At 39.1% G+C, this 21,389-nt stretch overlaps 1 protein-coding gene across 17 annotated transcripts in view; it reads right to left on the bottom strand.

The window, feature by feature from the left end:
* Positions 1-21,389, bottom strand: part of FHIT (fragile histidine triad diadenosine triphosphatase) — a 1,512,191-nt gene that overhangs the window by 1,322,413 nt on the left and 168,389 nt on the right. Inside the window, exon 1 of one of the 17 annotated variants that reach the window (XM_061128185.1) lies at positions 20,371-20,411. The exons of 14 other annotated variants lie outside the window; for them this stretch is intronic. The gene's annotated coding sequence lies outside the window, so the exon portion shown is untranslated. Of the gene's footprint in view, positions 1-20,370; positions 20,412-21,389 lie in introns of those variants that run through there. 2 more of the 17 variants (XM_061128179.1, XM_061128186.1) reach the window with 2 other exon arrangements.

Below are 21,389 nucleotides of genomic sequence, written 5' to 3'. Positions count from 1 at the left end.
AAATGAATTAAAAGAAGGAGAATTATAACTCCCTGGGTTTCCACTCCAAACTCAAATGTAAAATACTAATTATAAATAGAGTACAAAACATGTGTGAAAGTACATAAATTAAGAATTAAACTTTGCCTTCTCTCCTTCCTCCCATCCTTCTACTATCACATCCTTATGAATTCATTCCCTGAGAGAGTCAGCATTACAAACCTGACATGTACTTCTGATTTTGAATACAGAAATGATAAAGAATACGCCTGCCAATGCAAGAGACACACGGGTTCAATTCCTGGTTCAGAAAGACCCCCTGGAGGAGGAAATGGCAACCCATTCCAGTATTCTTGCCTGGAAACATCCAAGCACAGAGGACCTTGGAGGGCTACAGTCAATGGGGTCGCAAAGAGTCGGACCCAACTGAGTGACTAAGCACGCACACAATATAATACATAGTGTTCTGCCTCACACTTGGCATCTCTTCATGTCAGCTCACAGGGCTCTCTACTCCATGCTTTGTAATGGCTGCAAAGTAATAACTGTGTACAGACACGTAACATCTTACTTAGCGAGTCCCCCTTAATACATACTTTATCTACTTTCAATTTCTCACTACTACCAACAATGCTGCAGTGAATTTCTTTGTATACTTGATCAAGAATATCTTTAGAATATGTTGTTTAAAATGTCAAATAATGTCTAGGTCAAAACATTTCAAGCTATAGTTGATAGTAGCAAACTATCCATCCCAAAGATTACTATATTGATTTTTATTTACAACAGTATCAATGAGTCTGTATCCCCCACATTTTTGTTCACCATGGTTATCATTCCAACCTTTTTAATTATAAAAATTGCGTTATAATAAGTTTTCTAACGTTCCCTTCTTAATTTCCTAGTACTTACTCATCAAGCCTTAAGAATGAAATAAAGCAATTTACTCAATCTCAAAATAACCTACCTGATTCCCCAAATAACAATTCTAATCTGACCTCATTTACATAGTGACCTCCAACTTTTTCCAGATTGAGTTACAGAAGGATGAATCTCATAGAACCTAGACCAAAATCTAACAATAAAATAAGAAGATATTTTGGTAAGGGAAGTGACTCTCCAAGGTCATTAGAGGCATCCAGAATTGCCTTCCATGTCCCCAGGCATAAGCTAAAATATCCACTGCTTTTTGACAGTATAAATGTAGAATGTGCCCCAGTCTGAATAGAAATGAGCCAATCTTAAGTGCAGAACTAAATTTCTGGGAGCTGTGAAGGTTACCTGGAGGCATGAATTAGGTGGATCTGATTCTATCTTGAAAGAAGTAGAAAAAAAGTTACTTGCCAGGTGTTTAGTACCCCTCAAGCATGGTCACTCAAAGGATCCTCTTCTAGCTCCACAAGATAGACAGTTGCCATTCATCAGCTCTACTCACTGAAGATACTGTGTTTTGCATCCCCAAATGGCACCTCAAAGGACAAACCGATATAACACACAAGCTTATAGAGACATCATCATTTTCTTTATCATCATCTTCATCAAAATTAGCATCCTGTGAACCGGGCACTGTGCTAATTCTCTAATCAACCCCACGAGGTAGATACCATTATTATTCAATTTTACAGATGTGAATACAAAATCACAAGTTAATAAGTGCTATTGCCAGGACTCAAACTATCGCTACACTATGTCAAAGGCCAATCTCTAATCTGTTTCACAGTTATAAAATAAAGAAACATACAGCCAAAGAGCAAAAGAGTCCCAAATATAGAAAAACTGAAAGAGAATCAGTTCAGTTCAGTCACTCAGTCGTGTCCGACTCTTTGCGACCCCATGGACTGCAGCACGCCAGGCTTCCCTGTCCATCGCCAACTCCCAGAGTTTACTCAAACTCATGTCCATTGAGTCAGTGATGTCATCCAAACATCTCATCCTCTGTCGAAAGAGAATAGTGGCAGTTAGTTTCTTTAGCATAATGAACCAGTATGACTGTAAGCCTCTTGTTTCAAAATGTCTACATGTAGATTAAAGTTCATGGGCACAAATGTCCATAAGAGGCCAGGAAAGTGACATGCATGAGTAAAGAGGGCCAACTGCATGACAATAGCAGTGGTGAAGAGAGTTGTGCACACACCCCATCTGAAGACAGCAATGCTGCCAGATCACTGAATTATTTCAAAAGAAGTGAAGAATCCAATTTTTAATGCAAAACATTTCCATTTCTAAATCTAATCTTAACGTCTTAAAAAGATTTTAAGGGTGAGTTTGCAACCTCTGACACCCACACATAAGCAATAATGTGGAAGGAGTTGCAGCAGCACCATACAACACTTTCCTAGCAACAATCTAGCCTTCATCATTGCTGAGAGACACACTCTGATCCTTCTCAGGAATCTGGTGTAAAGTGGTAATGTGCTAAGAAAAGACAGGCCCTGCCTCTAGTCCAAGAAGCTGAATCATGATTAGTCTAAGCCACTGAAGGTAAATGAATTCTCCTTTGCCAATGACTAGGCTAGGAGAAGATACACATGTGACCCATTTCTAGATAAAAAGAACTGAAAAGGTATCTGCTAAAAGCCTTTAAGGAACAATTTCCTCCTGTGAAAAAATAAGAGAGGCCCCCCACAAGAAGGCCCTTCTTGTCCCTTCCTTTCCTATCCTGTTTTGGATGCTAATGGGGAACACTGTAGTGTTGAAATCTCTGGCAGCCTTCTTGTGAGCATGAGGCAACAATCCTGAAGATAAAAGAGAGCACACAAAAGATGGTGCAATGGAAGCATGGAAGGGGCTAGGTCCTTGTTGAGCATCTAAAACAAGGCTTCCTAATCAGAAATTATTAAACATCCTTTATTTTAGGATACCATTAGTTGACTTTTCTGTTAGTTGGTACTGAATACATTCTAATGAAGGATGTCTAAATCTCAATTCAGAGTTTTAGCCTTTTGTTTACAACATCCATAATGCAGAAAAATATCAGCAACATCAAGTTTATGCAGTTAGAGTCTGCAACTAGATGTGAGATAAGGCTCTGCCACTTGAGAACACCCACACTCTACTTCAAAATTTAAATTATGCTGTTAGCTTTTCAAGATGGATGAAATCCTTTACCACATCAAACAGGAAGAACTTAACTGCTCTCATGGTTGCCAGGCAACTGTATATATGCTGCCTAGAAACAAAATTCATGACCCTTGACTCTCCAAAGGAGGGCCTTTTTCCACAACTAATATGCATGTGCCCAAGTCTGACACTTTACATCCAACAAAGGTCATGGTGTACATCTGGGCTATCTAACAATCGCAAGCTCATTATACTGCCAACTTATATCATTCTTGATCACATCATAAATTGTAGTTTCTGCATGCAAAGCCAAACGACAGAGTGAAGACTGTCCTGGAGCATAATTCTCTGTCCTTTGGCCTGTCTCATTATATAGACTGATTAGGTACCATCCAGGTAAAGGAAAAGAACATGTGAAGGTTCTTATCAGCCTGAAGAATCACTGTCAGGCAAACAGAGTTTTGTAAACATCTTCCAACATTTAAGGAAAGTTTTCACAGTGAGTGATATGATGAACTTTAATAATGCCTCAAGGGCCTTCTAACGTATGAGTCATTTAAAAAAAAAAATACATGCACACTCAGGCTAAGATGTGCTTATCATTCTATTAGTAAGGAAATTTCAAAATGCAAATACAGATGATGTCCTATGTTACAGATAATGATCCAAGTGTTTTGTTTTTGCAAGTGAATTTTTGCATACTTTACATTCATAGGATCATGTTATGCAAAAATTTTTTTTAATTAATAAAAAAAAGAATATATTTGAATCAATTCTAATGATGTGGATGAAACTGGAGCCCATTATACAGAGTGAAGTAAGCCATAAAGAAAAACACCAATACAGTATACTAACACATATATATGGAATTTAGAAAGATGGTAACAATAACCCTATATGCAAGACAGCAAAAGAGACACAGATGTATAGAACAGTCTTTTGGACTCTGGGAGAAGGCGAGGGTGGGATGATCTGGGAGAATAGCATTGAAACATGTATATTATCATATATGAAACAGATCGCCAGTCCAGGTTCGATGCATGAGACAGGGTGCTCACGGCTGCTTGCACTGGGATGACCCAGAGGGATGGGATGGGGAGAAAGGTGGAAAGGGGGTTCAGGATGGGGAACACATGTAAACCCATGGCTGATTCATATCAGTGTATGGCAAAAACCACTACAATATCGTAAAGTACTTAGCCTCCAACTAAAATAAATAAATTAAAAAAAAAAAAAAAGAAATCTAGGTTGCAGGAAAAAAAAAAAAAAAAAAGGGAATTTCAAAATGCAAATACAGATGATGTCCTGTGTTACAGATAATGATCCAAGTGTTTTGTTTTTGCATGTGAATTTCTGCATACTTTATATTCATAGGATCATGGTATGCAAAAATTAAGAGAAAACCTGAGATCAAGCAGTCCAACCTAAGAGAATGTAAGATGGACATCTTCTTAGGGGTCAACACAGAACCCAAGCTGCCTGACTCCACCTGGTCTAATGCTCTTTCCCAAAAATAAGGTGCTTGTCCCTCACGCAATCAACCCTTACTCATCATGGTGATGAAGGGCAGGGACAGTTCAATTTCAGCCTGATGACAAACCAAAATCTCCGTCTATCCATTGGTTGCTATGTCGGCCAGAATAAGGTTAAGCTGCACATGAGCCACCCCTTTATCCACCTCCTGTCCCTAAACTAACAGTGGCATAAACTCAGAAGCTTTTAATCTCTCATCTAATTGGTCTCAAGGTCAGCAGTCCCAGGCTGGTAAGGAAGTTCTCCAGATTCATTACAGACCCAGATGTCTTCTAACTTACCACTTCTTCACTCCTAGAGAATAGCTTTCTTTAACATGGTCAAAAGCAGCAGATGGGCAATTATTTCTACAGCCCAGTCAGCAGCAAAGAAGAAGCTTTGATCCTCTTTCTTTGCAGAATCTCCTGGTTTGGGTTCCCCCTGAATACAGAGCCTAAGACATGGACCAACCAAGGGCTTAGGTTCAGGTAACTTATTTGAAAGGTGATTCTAGGAAACTGAAAAGAGAGAAGGGGACAAGTGAACCGGAACAGAAGGGAAATAGTAATAAAGCTTGTGTTATCAAATTGGTTTTACCTATGGGAAACTGAAGTTACATTGGCTTCCCCGAAGGCTCAGTGGTAAAGAATCCACCTACCAATGCAGGAAATGTGGGTTCAATCCCTGGGTCAGGAAGATCCCCTGGAGAAGGAAATGGCAATCCATCCACTTCAGTATTCTTGCCAGGGAAATCCCATGGACAGAGGAGCCTGGTGGGCTATAGTCCAAGGGGTCACAAGAGTCGGACATAACTTAGCAACTAAACAACAATAACTGAAGTTACATCTGTGGGCTTCTGGGGACCACATGAGAAACTGTGTAGAATTCGTCTCACAACTGTCCATCTAAATGGCATTGCCTGGGATAGATATCTATCAACTTCTCCAGGCCTTCCTAGAGGTCAGACTGACACAGTATTACCCAAAGCCTCAGGTGAACAAAAACAGGCATTCACCATAAATCACATTGGTTGTATAAAGGATTTGGTGTGACCCAAGATTACAAAGGTATACAAAGATATACAAATGTGACCCAAGGCATACAAAGATACTCTAATCCAGCAGGATATTTCAAGGGCTCAGAGGTTATCTCCCAGAATCCATTAAAGTTAGTTTTTAATTTGGAATGTGCAGAGCTTTAACACATCAAGCTAAATGAGTTAACCCTTTACTATTCAACCTGTTCAGTGAGAACTCAGTCCAACGATAATACCTACCTACAATGAAAGTAGGATGTACAATCTTTGCCAGAGGCAGTCACATGTCCACTAACACCTGGGAATTCTATTACCATGTAACATTAGTTGTCAAACTTTAGCATGTCAGAACCACATGGAGAATTTATTAAAATGGATTAAAACTACACCCCCTACCTCCCCCATTCCCAGTTTCTGATTCAGTAAGTTCAGTAGGTCTGGGATGAGCATTGAGAATTTGCATTTTAATAAGTTCTCAGATGTATTTGCTTTCTCTTTCTGACAGAACAAATTATCACAACCTTAGGGCTTAAAACAACACAAGTTCACTATCTTACTGTTCTGTAGGTCAGAAGTCTGACACAGATTTCACCAGGCTAAAATCAAGTTGTGGGCAGGCTTCGTTCCTTTCTGGAGCCTCCAGTGTTTCCTTGTTCACTCTGGTTGTTAACAGAATTCAGTTCTAACGTTCCTGTCTCCTTATTGGTTTGTGAGCTGATGGACATCCTCAATATCAGAGGCCACCCACATTTCTTGGCATGTGGACCTTTCCCTCCATTATCAAGTCAGTAACGAGGATTTGGTTTCTTTTCATGCTTTGAGTCTCTCCTGCCTTTTCTTTATTGTCAAATCTCTCTGACTAAAACCTGGAAAGGTCCTCTGGCTTTAAGAGTTCATGTGATTAGACTGGGCACACCCAGAAAATCCAGGATGATCCCCCATCTCACAGTCCATTATCTTAATTATGTATGCAAAGTTTCTTTTGCTACGTTAGATAACATATTCAAGGAATCTGAAAACTAGGGTGTAGACATCACTGGGGACGTGATAACTCTGCCTTTTATACCAGTCCATTCAGCTACTGCTAACTCTGGGACCACACTTTGAGAACCATCACTAAAGGAAAGGGGAGAACTACCAATCTCTTCCACAGCATGGCTTATTTTACTTGGTTTGAAGGTATGGATAAAAGCTTGTGACAAATGGACTGACTGCAGTTTTATCTCTTCTCTGAGCCTCGAGCCTATTCAAAAAGTAATGAACAAGAGGGCACAAATGGGAACAAAGAAACAAGGAACCAAAAACATTCACAGTCTAGATAATCAGCTCTTACATAATCTAGCCATCTCTCAAAACCCAGTAAAATTCTTAATCATGAGAAAAAGAGAAAGAGTATAAACAAGCTGATCCTAGATCAAAAACAGTAGTGCATTCCACTAAATTTTAACAGGCTTCTTTACAGCAAGACCTCAAATGATCCTTGAAGTGCCAGTGTATTCTGTAATTGTCCAGGAAGGAACACAGAGTTTCTCAAAACCTAGATGTCCATTGGCAGATGAATGGATAAGGAAGCTGTGGTACATATAAACAATGGAATATTATTCGGCTATAAAAGGAACACATTTGAGTCAGTTCTAATGAGGTGGATGAACTTATTATACAGAGCAAAGTAAGTCAGAAAGAGAAAGACAAATATTGTATGTTAACCCATATACATGGTAACTAGAAAGATAGTAGCAATGATCCTACATGCATCACAGACATAAAGAACAGAATTTTGGACATAGTGGGAGAAGAAGAGGGTGGGATGATTTGAGAGAATAGCATTGTAACACATATATATTGCCATATATATAAAATAGATAGCCAGTGGGAGTTTAATGTATGACACAGGGAACCAAAGCCAGTGCTCTGTGACAACCTAGAGGGATGGGGTGGGGAGGGAGGTGGGAAGAGGGTTCAGGAAGGAAGGGATGCATGCAAGCCTATGGCCAATTCATGTTGATGTATGGCAGAGGCCATCAAAATACTGTAAAGTAATCTTCCAATTAAAATAAATTAATTTTAAAAAACTATCTGGCATGGACCATTCTCTTCATGGCACTTATCATGGAATTGTGCTAGGTTCTGTGTATTTTAATCACCACCTAACCAAATTAAGGCAGTGATTTTGAGGATTAATGGAAAAGGCCAAAGTAGAACAGAGTATAAAACGACTCCACAATCATACTATCATTCTTTTCTAGCACCATTAACAGTCCAGATAACTTTAATCTCACTGTATCCCCAGAATTCAGCAAAACGTCCTATGCATGGCAGATGTTCAGTAAGTGATATAGTAAATGCTGAAGAGTGACTTCCCTGGTGACTCAGTGGTAAAGAATCCGCCTGCCAATGCGGGAGATCTAGGTTTGATCCCTGCATCAGGAAGATCCCCTGGAGAAGGAAATGGCAGCCCACTCCAGTATTCTTGCCTGGGAAATCCCATGGAAAGAGGAGCCTGGTGAGCTACAGTCCATGGGGTTGCAAAAGAATCGAACAGAATTTATTTTTAGTGACTAAACAACAACAACAATCAATGTTGAATATGGATGAACAAAGTCCTCTTCAAAATGCAGATGCTGGAAGAACAAAACTTCCGTCAAACCCAAGTGCACATACACTACTCTAAACAGATAATCAAATCAGACAAGTAAGACAAGGTACCAACATTTTTATTGGCATGGTACCTGCACACAGACCATAACCAATAAATATTTGATGTGTCAATAAATGAATAGATGAATGAATGAATGAAATTTGGCATAAAATGTTAGGCTTAAGGATGTTGAAGAATTGGTAATTGGGTAAAGGTTAGAGGATGTAGCCCAGAGCAGGAAGTTAAGTCCAGAGAAGAAGTATATATTTAACACACTGTTTCTCCTCCTGCAGATTCGTATAGGTCACTGAAAACATTTGGCATGCCAGTGAAAATCACTCAAAAGATCCTTGCTGAAATGAAAAACTTATTTGGAAATCTGCAAATCTCAGCTGTCTCTAATTCAACTCCACCTTCCTAACCTATTATGAGCCAGTGCAATCTCTCCAGCTCTATCCAGAATGATGAGAGAAGAAATTGAGCACATGAGCCTCCTGTATCTCCTGCTCCTTCTCTTTGCTGCCAACAAGGTGCTGCACGGCAACTGCTGATTGCCTTTTTCCAGGGCACCTTTGAGAGCATCTCCCTTGGACTGCCCAGGGTAGATAACACCAACTTTCTGATCATGGTACAAGTCTCACTAATACATGCATCCCTAACAAGTATGCAGTCCTAAGATGATCTACCCTGTCATCCAGTGCTCTGTCATTTAATTAATTCATAGTGCTGTTTATCTTGGCTGCAAGAGAATGAATTATTTGTATATTCAGAGAGTCTCCTACCACTTTTGGGCCTCTCCATTATCATAAAAGTTAAAATTATTTATTTATGAACCAAATAATTTATCTGAACATTTTAACAATGCACTAGCACTTACAGAGGTTTTTATTTCAATTTTGTTAGAGATACAGTGTCAAATATCACTTCAGTACAAGTTGTTCTGGTTTCTTTCAATACCTAATAATATATGGGGTTCCATTTTGGCCTTGTATAATTAACACAAAAGCATAATGGACTCTCAGCAATCCTGGAGAAAATGGCAAATGGGTATCACCAATAATTTATCTGTGGAATGCAAGGCTTTGATCAGGAAGTCCAAAACTACTCCAAAAGAAAAGGGAAAGAAAAGAAAAATACTCCTTAGAGACAAGAGTCATCAAGAAAGAGGCAAACAGTCTCACAGACTGTTGTTGGGAATATAGAATGTGCAACATTTCTGGACTGCAACCTGACAGTATGCACCAAATGTTCACAGCTCTATAAAATGCTCATTTCTTTGATCCATTATTTCAAACACTGTATCCCAAAGAAATAATAAAAGCTGTGCCCAATGATATAACATGTATGGATGCTCATTTACAGTGTTATTTCCCATGTAAAGAAACAGAGAAACATACAGGTCCACAAATAAGGGGCTTGTTTAACACATTTTATCTATAAAATGGATAGCTATACCTTTATTAAAAAAGATGTCCACAAAGAATTGTACTTTATAGGGAAATGCACAAAAACATGCATGCTATAAACTTATGTGGAACAGTAAAATGTAAGACAGCCTATGCAGTCTATATCCAATATGTCAATCATATATACTTGCACATATTTTTATGTTTTTATACATTATTCTACATAGAAAGCAATCAGTAAATATCTTTGAATGTATACATGGTGTGGTGTATAGAAATACAAAAATGAAATGCTCCAAAACGTTAATAGCAGTATTCGCTAAATAGTAGAATTCTGGGCGATGCTTATTTTCTTCCTTGTATCATACTCCTATATTTTCCAAATTGCCTTAATGCACATATTATTTCTATATACCAAAAATATTATATAATTACTATGTGTGTGTGCTCAGTTGCTCAGTTGTGTCCAACTCTTGGCGATCCCATGGACTGTAGCCCACCAAACTCCTCTGTCCATGGAATTTTCCAGGCAAGAATACTGGCGTGGGTTGCCATTTACTTCTGGTATATAGTTGTTGGGAGAAGTAAAAGAGAAGTCTTGAGTGCCTATTCAACAGTGACTTATCCCTCTCCTTCCTTTCTTACAGAACCTGACTCTGGTTTTGGTCAGTTCTTGACAGCCCATACCCCGTACCGAAGGACATAAGACTGGGCTCTACCCAGCCCTAGGTTTGAAGCTTCAATAAACCAGGACAATCACTCTCCATGAATGGTAACTTCATTCTTCTTGAGATTGTTTTATAGTATAGTTTTTAAAAGCTGGCCAATCAACTAGGAAGGAGAACTGTTAAGGAGCTTCTCTGAAAGTTTTCCTCACTCTTAAGAAAATAAAGGACACATGAACAGAAGAGTCTTCCTCTCCATTGCCGGCCTTCAGACAGACTCTTTGAATATGTCTGGAAACACCCTAGCTAACTGGGGCCAAAAAGGGACCCAAGAGAGCAACATTTGGCATTGGAAAATATCTCTTTGGCATGTGGATTATCTGAAAGCAATCAAGGCCCAAAAGACTCAAGAAGAAACTATGACCTTCTTCCTAAATAATTTAGATTGAGTGCTAGTTCAGACTAGGGCTATCACTAGAGCTATGCAAAGAACATGGGCCAGGTGTGGCAAGGGCAGGGACTAGATAGCAGAGTCCGCTTTGAGTTCCATTGTCTCTGCCTGGCCCAGCAAACATTTGTTTGCCAAACATTACTTTTTCTCTCTCTGTCAATTGCTTTCCTCCCCATGTGAATTTACAAACCACTACTCCCAACACCCTCTTTTGTCTTTAGCTGAAGATGCTATTTAAGGTGAAGGGTTTGGCCATTTGGGCAAGCTACTCAGTTTTCCTGGGTCTCCCTCATGTACAGATGTTATTAAACTTTTGTTTGGTCTCCTCCTATTAATCTGTCTCATACCCATTTAATTCTTAGGTTAGTCAGAAGAACCTAGAGGGAAGAGGAAAACATCTTCTTCCCCAACAGGGTTAAGACTGTAAAGAAAAATACCTGAGAGTGCAGAAATAAAAGAAAGTTCTCTTGTTCTCAATAATTTTACTGCTGAATTCTAGAAAAAGACTTTTCTAGATTTTCCATCTGTATTGTAACATTTTTCTTAAGTCAGTTAAACTGTGATTTCTGTTACTTCCACCTGAAAGAATCCTAAGTGATACTGAAAGCAAAACTGCCAAGCCCAAGACAGAGAGCTGTGTAGAACACATATAAGTCTTCCCTTTCTCCCATTCTTTAAATAGACATACAAGATGCACAACAAATACTTGTTCATAATTTTTACATGCAGTTGATAGGGAAGGTGACAAGAAAGAAAAGGGTAAATAGACCTTTCCCTGTCTCTCAATAATTTGGCCATCTGATGAAAAAAGCCGACTCACTGGAAAAGACCCTGATGCTAGGAAAGATTGATGGCAGGAGGAAAAGGGGGCGATAGAGGATGAGATGGTTAGAGAGCATTACCGACTCAATGGACATGAATTTGAGCAAACTCCAGGAGATAGTGAAGGAAAAGAAATTCGGGCATGCTGCAGTCCATGAGGTCACAGAGAGTCAGACACGCACGACATAGCGACTAAACAACAACCGCCTCTCAAAACATGCACACAGGACTCAATTCCTCTAATTGTAATATAAAGGTCCTAATAAATGATAAAATTTTCCAAGGAAAGATTTGTTCTGTAACAGATTTTACCCTACTAAAAAGGAATTCTAGGTCTTCTCAAGAACTCCTCTAATCCCTGCCTTCCGTAGGTCTTGAACAACTGTCCAGAGGCCATGATTTTGTAAAATCTTCCCTAGATAGATGGGGATGGATGGAGTAAGTGCTACTAGATCAAAAAAAAAAAAAAAAAAAAAAAGCACTTGCTCCTTGAATATGCCTGATCTACCTTAACTGTGAGTCTTAATCAAGTAATGAAGACTGACAGGCTTCTTGGTCTATGGGACTCTATGATAATAAAACATACACTTCTCTAAAAATGACACAGTTAATAGTAAAGTGACTGGACATTATTTAGTTCTACATCCCAAACTGAACAACCTTCTTTTGCCATATTCGTTTGCATCTGATCCTCATGAGGAAGAATGAACCAGCCTGAGATATGTTTAGGTATTTTCTCTTTTAGTGAAAAAAGAAAATATTAATCTTTTTAAAGTCTGGAACATTACCTGTAATTTAGGTCTAATATCGAAAAAGTACATACAACTCCAAACTCAGCAGCACCAAACCAGCAATGTAAAGCATTCATGAGTATTCAAGCCTTTGGAGGTCAGTGTGTGTGTTTCCTTTTTAGGAGTATTGCTCCCCAGCCCAGAATCTGGCATTCAATAAGAGGGACTAACAGTGTCCTGCCGGCCTTGTTCTCATGTGTCATCTTGCTGCATTTCCAGTTAATGGCATGACTGTAATGACTAGCAATTTAAATAATGGAGGCTGAAGCAGAGGCAGCTCTGAGGACACAATGCAGAGATTGCCACAGTTTGTCAACATCACTGGCACCCAGCTCTTCATTACCTCCTTGAATAGGGTCAAAGTAGTTAAAGCGATGCTGTAAATACTGACTAAAACAAAGCAGCTGTTTATTTTTGATTTGGCATTGGGTATTTATAACAAACAAGTTGCATTTCCCAGGCATGGGTTATTAGACACGAGAATGTAATTGATATTAACCAACTTTCAGGCTCCAGTAACTTTTTCTCACTGCTTGTCAGTTTAATTTTTTTTAAGCATAAGTAGTGCATGCCAAATGGAAAACAGGAGGAAGAACAAGCAAAATCCCTTAAGCCTTCAAAACTAAGTGAAAAACAACTAGCCTGTTTATCCCAAAGACTCCTTTAGACATTTGCTATAAACATAGGAGAGCATGCCACAGAGTCTTCTCTTTTTGAAAGGGTATTCCAGTGATTTTTGAAAACGAGACAGCTCTAACTGTAATCGTATTTTTGTTCAGAACTGAAACTGCATGAAAAAGAGTCTGACATCACTAACCGTGCATCTCCCATATTACAGCAGAGGTGAATATTGGTGATGCACAGGCCAAATACATTCCATTGTTCTGCTTCATTTAAATCATACAGTAATGGCTGACAGTGTAGTAAAGTTTTAAAAATTCAACATTTGTAAAATCTAGAGATTTCACTCAAAAAAAGGATGGAAACTCTGACCCCACAGGAACCAAACTCCCCATGACAACAAACCTCTGGGGCTGCGTTGGGGCTGCTCCGGCAGAGTGGGGAATGCACTCTGCAGTCTGTCTTACTGGCATCATCCACTACAGCCTCCCTGTCACTTAGGTCAAATGTCAATTGCCTCCCTTCTTCTTATTTGTAGTGCTATTTTTCTTACAGTAAACATCGAAGAAAATATTTCATACCAGTGTATCTTGATCACAGGTGCGAAAGCAAAAGATGAGCTAAGAGGACTGTTTCAAGAAAAATGAAGAGATTACAGTTCTTTAGAGAAGTACAAAACTTCTTCCCTAACCTCCTTTGTTCAGTAACAGAATCTCCCCTGCTGGCCTCTAAAGAGCATTTGAATGGGTGACCCCCTTATGAAAAGTGTCAAGCTTAAAGTCCTGCAGAAGGAATGCCAGACACATAGAGAAGCCAGGCTAAGTTCCGTCTCAGACAAAAGCTGTCAATCCGAGAAGGGAAAAGCAAGTGCTCCACTTTTAAGAAAAACTGAGCAAATAGCAAGCATGGTACGGAGGACTAGGAAGGATAAAGGAGGGCCCAATGTTCTACCAAAAATGTCTTAGCCTCTGACCAAGGTCCTTTCACAGTAAGCAAGGCACAGCAGGAAGCTGCCTTCACTCCGAAATCCTCTAAAAGTCCGTTTCTGGTCTAGAGCTATAATCCTCATTGCCCGAGTGGTTTTATAATCTCTCTTTCCTCCTGCAAACAGAGGGGTAGGGCTGTAAAGGATTTTTGCTTTTAATAAAATAAATAAATAAACACACATGAACACACATACTCAGAAAATAATATTTGATGGCATCCCACACCCATACAGGTTTTCATAGAGAAAAATTTTCTGGTAACCAAAAGAACTTAAAGTGTTAGGACCCCACAAATCTGAAATGATGTAAGGTTAGGAAGACCACTGCATAGAAACAAACTAAAAATGATAAACTCTTCCGAGTGTCAGAAGAAGTGAGTAGAACACACACAGTCTTTTTCACCAAACTCTATAGAGAAAAACCCAAGGAAACCTGTTAACATAACTGAGAAAGTTAAAGAGCAGAGTAAGGAACAACAGTATATTAATTTCCTACTATGTACCAAGCACTATATAAACATTTTAACATGTTTTGATAATAAATAATATTTTTTTTGTTGCTCATACATTCATTAAATAAGTATTTGTTCACTGCCTTCTATGTGTCAATCATCTTTAGGGATCTATAAAATTAAAGACGTGGTTTTCCTGTTGTTAAGTTTGAATCTAACAGGGAGATAGACTCAGATGAAAATACTCGTTATAAATATGATAGGAACGATAAAAGGAGTTAATAATGGCTATCTTTCAGTATGTACTCACTATATGATAGGAACTGTACTAATAATGTGCATTACTTTTCATGTAATATCATGTCCTATAATCGAGACACTAATATCATCTTTATTTTATAGAGAAGAAAAGTGAGCCATGGAGAAACTAAGTAACTTACCTAAGGTTATACAGCTAACAAGCGGAAAATAAGAGATTTAAACACTGCCTGTTTTCTACAACATATCAACATCATTGATGTTGTATCTGTTACATCAGCCCAACACCAGCAACAGCAGATATGCCAAGGACAACAGAAGCACAATGGAAGGCTCTTACATGCTTCTTAATTGGCAAAGCATGTTCCCATCTAGAAAGCAAGTTTCCAGAATTTATCAGCCTCAAGAGGCAGAAAATAAAATTGGCTTTAAAAATGACTTAGTTCAAGGTGTGAATGTCAGAGATGCAAATGGCTGGTAAAGGAACTTGGGATGGACCAATAGGACCTTGTGTATATTGTCTCTAATCCCCACAGTACCATGTGAAAGAAGCCTATAGAAAAGAACACAGGGCTCAGAGAAGTCAAGCGATTTACTCAAAGGTCATAAATAGTAGAGATATGTCTTGAATTTGCAACAATGTAACTCCAAAATCAATACTTTCTCCCTTATACAAAGTGTAAAGTATCAGGCCAAGTCTCTGCAAATATTCACCATGACTTTTTTTATTCTTTATTCATTTAAAATCAATTCATTCTGCACATACAAGGAACATAGGAACATTATTTGATAAGTAAATCAAGGAGACATATTTGTAGATATTTATAGACACTTATAGGCAGGACAGAGAAGGCTAAATGTGTTTATTATTTAAATAAATGCTATGAATGCAGGCACTTTGCTTTGTTGTTCACTGTCGCACATCTGGAATGCAGTCTAAAACTAACAAACATCTGTTGAATAGAAGAATAAATGAAGACAGTACAAACTTAAGGGAGGATTAACTCTGCCTAGAGTAAAGAAGAGAAAGCCTCCCAGAGAGATGACACTGAATTGAGCCCAGAAGAATGATGAGGTATGGACAGATGAGAAATGGGATGACAGGAGCTGAAGGCAGATGTCTCAGGGTGAACACAGGTTCAGGAGCATGGATGTTGTGGAACCTTCGGGTAATGAAGTTCAGACATGCCTAGAGCATAGCACAGATGAGGAGCAAGAGTAAGAACTAAGGTCAGGAAGGGTCATAAGGCACCACTCTGTACAGAGCCTTTAAGCCCACGCTAAGAAACACAGGCAGGATCTCTCTGGTGGTCCAATGGTTAAGAATCTGCCTGCCAATGCAGGTACATGGGTTCAATCCCTGGTCCCCTGGTCCAGGAAGGCCCCTCCTGCCACAAGGCAACTATACCTGTGTGCCGCAACTCCTTAGCCCACATGCCTAGAGCCCATGGCTCTGCAGCAAGAGAAGCCACCGCAATGAGAAGCCTGCCCATAGTAACTGGAGAGCTGCCCCAGCTCGCTGCAACTAGAGAAACTCTAAGCACAGCAACAAAAACCCAGCACAGCCCAAAATAAATACATAAAAAGAAACATGATAAAAATATTTTTAAAAAAAGAAAAGAAACACAGGCAGCTACCTGAGGTGGAAAGTAGTAATATGTCAACTTTGGATACTAGAAGGAAGATATCGCCCCTATTTAAATCATTCAATGGTGCCCCACTGTCCTTAGACTAATCCTAACTGCTTAATCCACTTTGCAAGACCTTGTAAATCTCTCTAGTCTCGTCACTTTGAGGAACTGTCATTGCTATAACTCTAGAGTGAACCTTAATCATTCTCCTCCTGGCCTTTGCATGGGTTGGTCCTTCAACCTGGAAGACTGCCCATCAGTCCTCCACCTCTCCAGGTGGCTGAGTCCCACTACTTAACTCAGAAATCTCAACTCAGAAGATACTGGCCTCTGGGAGTCCTTCCTCAATGCCCCTACATCTGGACACCTTATATGCTACACTTTGTCCATCTCACAATGTATTGTGAGTGTTCTTACCTCTCCCCTCTATCACTGCCCACTATGAGAGCAGGAACAATCTTTGTTAGATTCCAAGCACCTTGCAAACAGCTCAGCACATGACAGGTACTCAATAAATATCTTGGAAGTAACTGTTAGGCTGGTGAGTTGAGTAATTGATGGACTGATTGATTACTGTTGGGAATATTGAGTCCAAGAGAGCCCTAGGAGTTGCTGCTATAATCCAGGGGAAAACTTCTCCTCCTTATAGAGACGAAGCATTTATTAAAGTAGGCACTTTGCTAAGTGGGGAGAGTGGAGTCACTCGTTGGTCAAGGGAGACAGCAAATCAGAGAAAAGCAGGACCTGCAGACAGTTGCTGGGGAGACCACAATTCCACAGGATGATGAGCCATTAGCATGCAACGCTGGGTAATCTGATTTTCATGACAGACAGATTTATTATGACTTCTAAATATATAAATCCCAGGTTATGCTTTACAGCTAACCTAACAACTTGATATATGTGTCTGACATACCATCTTAAAAATCAGATTCCAGCTTCTAATTAATTTTTATTCACCCATCGCTATAACTCGAGAGGCAGAAAATCTCAGTGGGATAAACAATAGACAAGGTATTAGTTGTTCGCATTTTGTGGTGCATTTTCCATCCAACACTGAGTTTCCTTTTACTTTGCTACACTCTTCTCCCTCAGAGGAATGAGTGGAGAACCTGGCACACGAACTGATAGTCATTATTTCTATTAAGTTATCAACCCCACCTCCATTCCTACTCCTCACCCTCCACTCCCATCCCCTCCCACACACACACAAATTAGAATGACATAATTCTACTCAGTCTGAAGATCTATCATTGCTTAGGTGATAACACACATCTCACTTTCTCCAATAATATTTTTATTATTTAACTGTTAAAGCCAAGTTGCAAACTCCATGAAGAGCTGACTTCAAACCAATAACAATGTTCCTAAAAGCTGAAAGTCTTCTCTTGTGGCTCAGATGGTAAAGAATCTGCCTGCAATGCAGGAGACCCAGGTTTGATCCCTGAATTGGGAAGATCCGCTGGAGAAGGGCATGGCAATATCCATTCCAGTATTCTTGCCTAGAGCATTGCACAGACAGAGGAGCCTGGAGGGCTACAGTCCACGGGCTCACAGAGTCAGACGCGACTGAACTTTCACTTTTCTTTCAAAAGCTGAACATGCTGTCAACAGCTTTTTATATAATCTCAACAGCATTCATAATTCACTCACACCCAGATACTCTGGTACAACAGGAGTCAGAAAGAGTTTTATAATCTGCTGATTTCTTTAAAATGCATTTTGTAAGGTAATACTAATATATGCATATCGTTTTTAAACATTTTCTTCCATCTCCTTTCGCCAAATATGAAAGCCAACATAGGCACAACAAACCAGGTGAGATTATTTTTTTTAAAAAGCTGGTCACCTTCAATTTTTTAAATTGCTTAAGAATTGAGTTCTCACTACGCATCAGGCACTGTTCTCAATATCAAATGCATTAAATCCTCCCCCAAATTCTATATGGCATCATAATTTTCCCCTTGTGACCTATGAGGAAACTAAGGCACACAGGTTTAAAAAGCTGCTTGCAGTCACAAAAACTGGTGAGCTGAGATTTAAATTGAGGCTGATAGCTGAGGCTTTCCCACCTTGATCTTAACCAACATACTGCCTCAGGGACTGAAGAGAGAGCTTACTAAATAAATAATAGTATAAACAGCCGGGTGTGTTTGCCAAAGCCATAAATCCAAACTACACAATCAACCTCACATTGAGAACACCACTGTGTTTCTGGCTTTTTGTAAACAACTTTAAGTAAATTTAGACACCATCCTGTTTACCTGCCACAGGATGGCATATGGACTAGCAAAAGAGAGACATTCAGCAAAGAACTTTGCCTGATACATCATGAATCACAAAGGCTGCCAATTTGAGTTTCACAATAAACAATGAAAATAGGAACATGCAAAAGCATCTAAGACCTCCTCCCTCTGTTACAGTGTATGGTTCTAAACCTCCTGTGCCTGTCTGGTTTATCTGATGGTATGAAAGATGCATTATTAAAGACACATACACACACTCACAAACCCCAGACTATCAGAATTATTTTGTACTCTATTTGTCTTCAGCTGAGCCCTGAAAATATTTTTAAAAATGGAATCACATAATTGCAAATAGAGATTCATTCACTTCCCCTTCAGAATATGTAATAGTATATTTACATTAACAAAACTGCATAGTCACCTTGCAAAATCAAATTTAAATATTCAAAGTATTTTTAATTCTCCCCCCGCCCCAAAAAGCTTACATTTGAGGATGGAACATGTTTTGTATACCAGTAAGTAATCACGTGAAATAAATAAAATTTTAAATTAAAATTATCACCAAAACCTTTAAGTATTTCTCTTTTTTTCTGAAATAAATTTACACCAGAATTAAACTCAGACGTACATCTGTGAGACTATGTGGAGCATTCATGTTACAACTAACCTATATGGCTGATTTGTAATTTTTAGAGCCTTTTAATAAAACTGTATTTTGACTCAACACTATTTAGTTAGGGCTTTCTAAAACATTTAATTATAAAATGAGGTCTACAATGTTCAAATGAAACAATACACAATATAATCAAATCCCTGGCATAAAGCCATTCAATGTGTCATTCCGAGGTTAGTTTTCTGGGCCCACTCCAGTTTAAAATAGCTTCTCCAGTAACACTACACTGCCCTTTCTCCCCTTTGTCCTCAGAATTATTAGAGCATAATGTAACTCTTTTACAAGCCTTAGGAAAATATTATTGGAATGCATGGCAAAGATGCGGAGAGGAAATGGAACTAGAGGGAAAAAAAAAACCCAAGTTTTTTAGAAATGGAAAATCAATTACTGTTTTTAATAACAGTAGTAATAGCTTTTGTACTAAGAAAAGAAAAATTGCTCAGAGACAAAATAGATGTTCAATATTACAGTACACTAATGAGTACATTTACATATAATTTTCTGAAATTTATGTCCAAGACTAACTGCAAGCAGAATTTAGTATCAATGTGATTTTACAGAATCCATTCATTTTTCCTCTAATCATATTGAATATTTAAGGTGCTTGATTAGTCTCAATTATTTCTCTTCTGGAGCCAACAGAGAACCTGACAGCTTTCAAAGTGATGGATTAGTGGGGCATTTCCCACCAATGGGCAAACATTCCTGGCTGTCACAGCAGGAAGAAAAACAATGAGAAAGTTTGTTTGAATTCACATGCAGGCCACTGGATAAAATCTGCAAAAAGCAGGAAGAAGGCCAGTCTTGTCAAAGGCTACTACAAAAAAGAGAAAGAGCAGAGACCTAAACTCAGTTGGACTTTGCTTCCTCTTCATTTCATGGCAGCCTGGAGAGAAGCCTCTGACAGAGAACCATCTCTCACTGCCCCTGAAAAGATTAAAAGAGTCCGGGCCCTAGCAAATCTCCTGTACCAGGACTGAGAAGCAGAAAAGGAAACACAACTAATTTTCAGTACCCTGCTTCCTTGTTCAGGTTTCCTGAAGCATAATAAAACAGAGAAGCTGTTGTCTCCAGGGTTTCACTCCCAGCTGTGCTCCACAAGTTGGAAAAAACAAGAAAGGACAAGTTAACTACTCACACCAACCTGCTTCTCCTGCTGCTGTCCTTCCAAATAATTCTAAGGGAGGCTGTGATCCCTTCTCCAAAAGGCTTTAAGAAGAAGATATACTCCTGACCGGACAAGGAGATTTAGGTGAATTCCCGGCTGAATGCAGAATGAGAAACAAAACGCTTTCTTAAGATGCAGAATCCTTGATGCATTATGTTCTACTGTCTGCTGAAAAGCATCATCATATCCATAATTAAATGTTCAAAATCTGCCTTGATGATCCATATAAAGTTCAATTTGATCAGTTCATCCATTCAGGTGCTGAAAACAGGTAGTCATTCTTATGCATGTCCTTTCCATCCTCTCTATCTTAGCTTCCTAGGGCTGCTATAACAAAATACCTCAAACTGAATGACTTAAACGAAAGAAATGTACTGTCTTACAGTTCTAGAGATGATTAGTCGATAGGGTCATGCTGCCTCTAAGACACTGGGTAGAATCCTTTCTGCCTCTTCTTAGCTTCTAGTACGGGCCATCAATCCTTGGCATTTCTTAGTTTGTAATTCCATCACTTTAACCTCGGCCTCTGTCATCACAGTCTCCTCTAAGGTATCTGTGTATCTGTGTCTCTTTTCCTCTTCTTATGAGAATACCAGTTACACTCTAATAAGGGCCCATCCTGTTCCACTAGGGTATTCTTAACTACTTACATCTGCATTGATCTTGTCTCCATGAAGGTCACATTCTGAGGCAATGGGGTTAGGATTTCAAATATCTTTTAGGGGGACACCATTCAACCCATATACTCTTACCACTAAGTCATGTGGAGGTAGCCAGACTACCTCCACACTGTCTCTCAAATCTGTCTGCTTCTTTCTCTCTCTACCACTACCCTGAATCCCAGATCATCATCTCACTGGAACTTCCTAAATCCCAACCTTGTTTTGCACTGCTCCTGTCCATTCTCCAAAATACTTATTTAATGAAATGTATCTTACACACAAAAATATAAATGAATTATAATGAGTTTTCACAGAGTACACATGTAACCACTC

This window comes from Dama dama, chromosome 24 (assembly GCF_033118175.1).
Source record: "Dama dama isolate Ldn47 chromosome 24, ASM3311817v1, whole genome shotgun sequence".
Classification (NCBI taxonomy): domain Eukaryota; kingdom Metazoa; phylum Chordata; class Mammalia; order Artiodactyla; family Cervidae; genus Dama; species Dama dama.
Note: the sequence above shows the minus strand (reverse complement) of the source record. Positions and strands in the feature narration are given on the sequence as shown.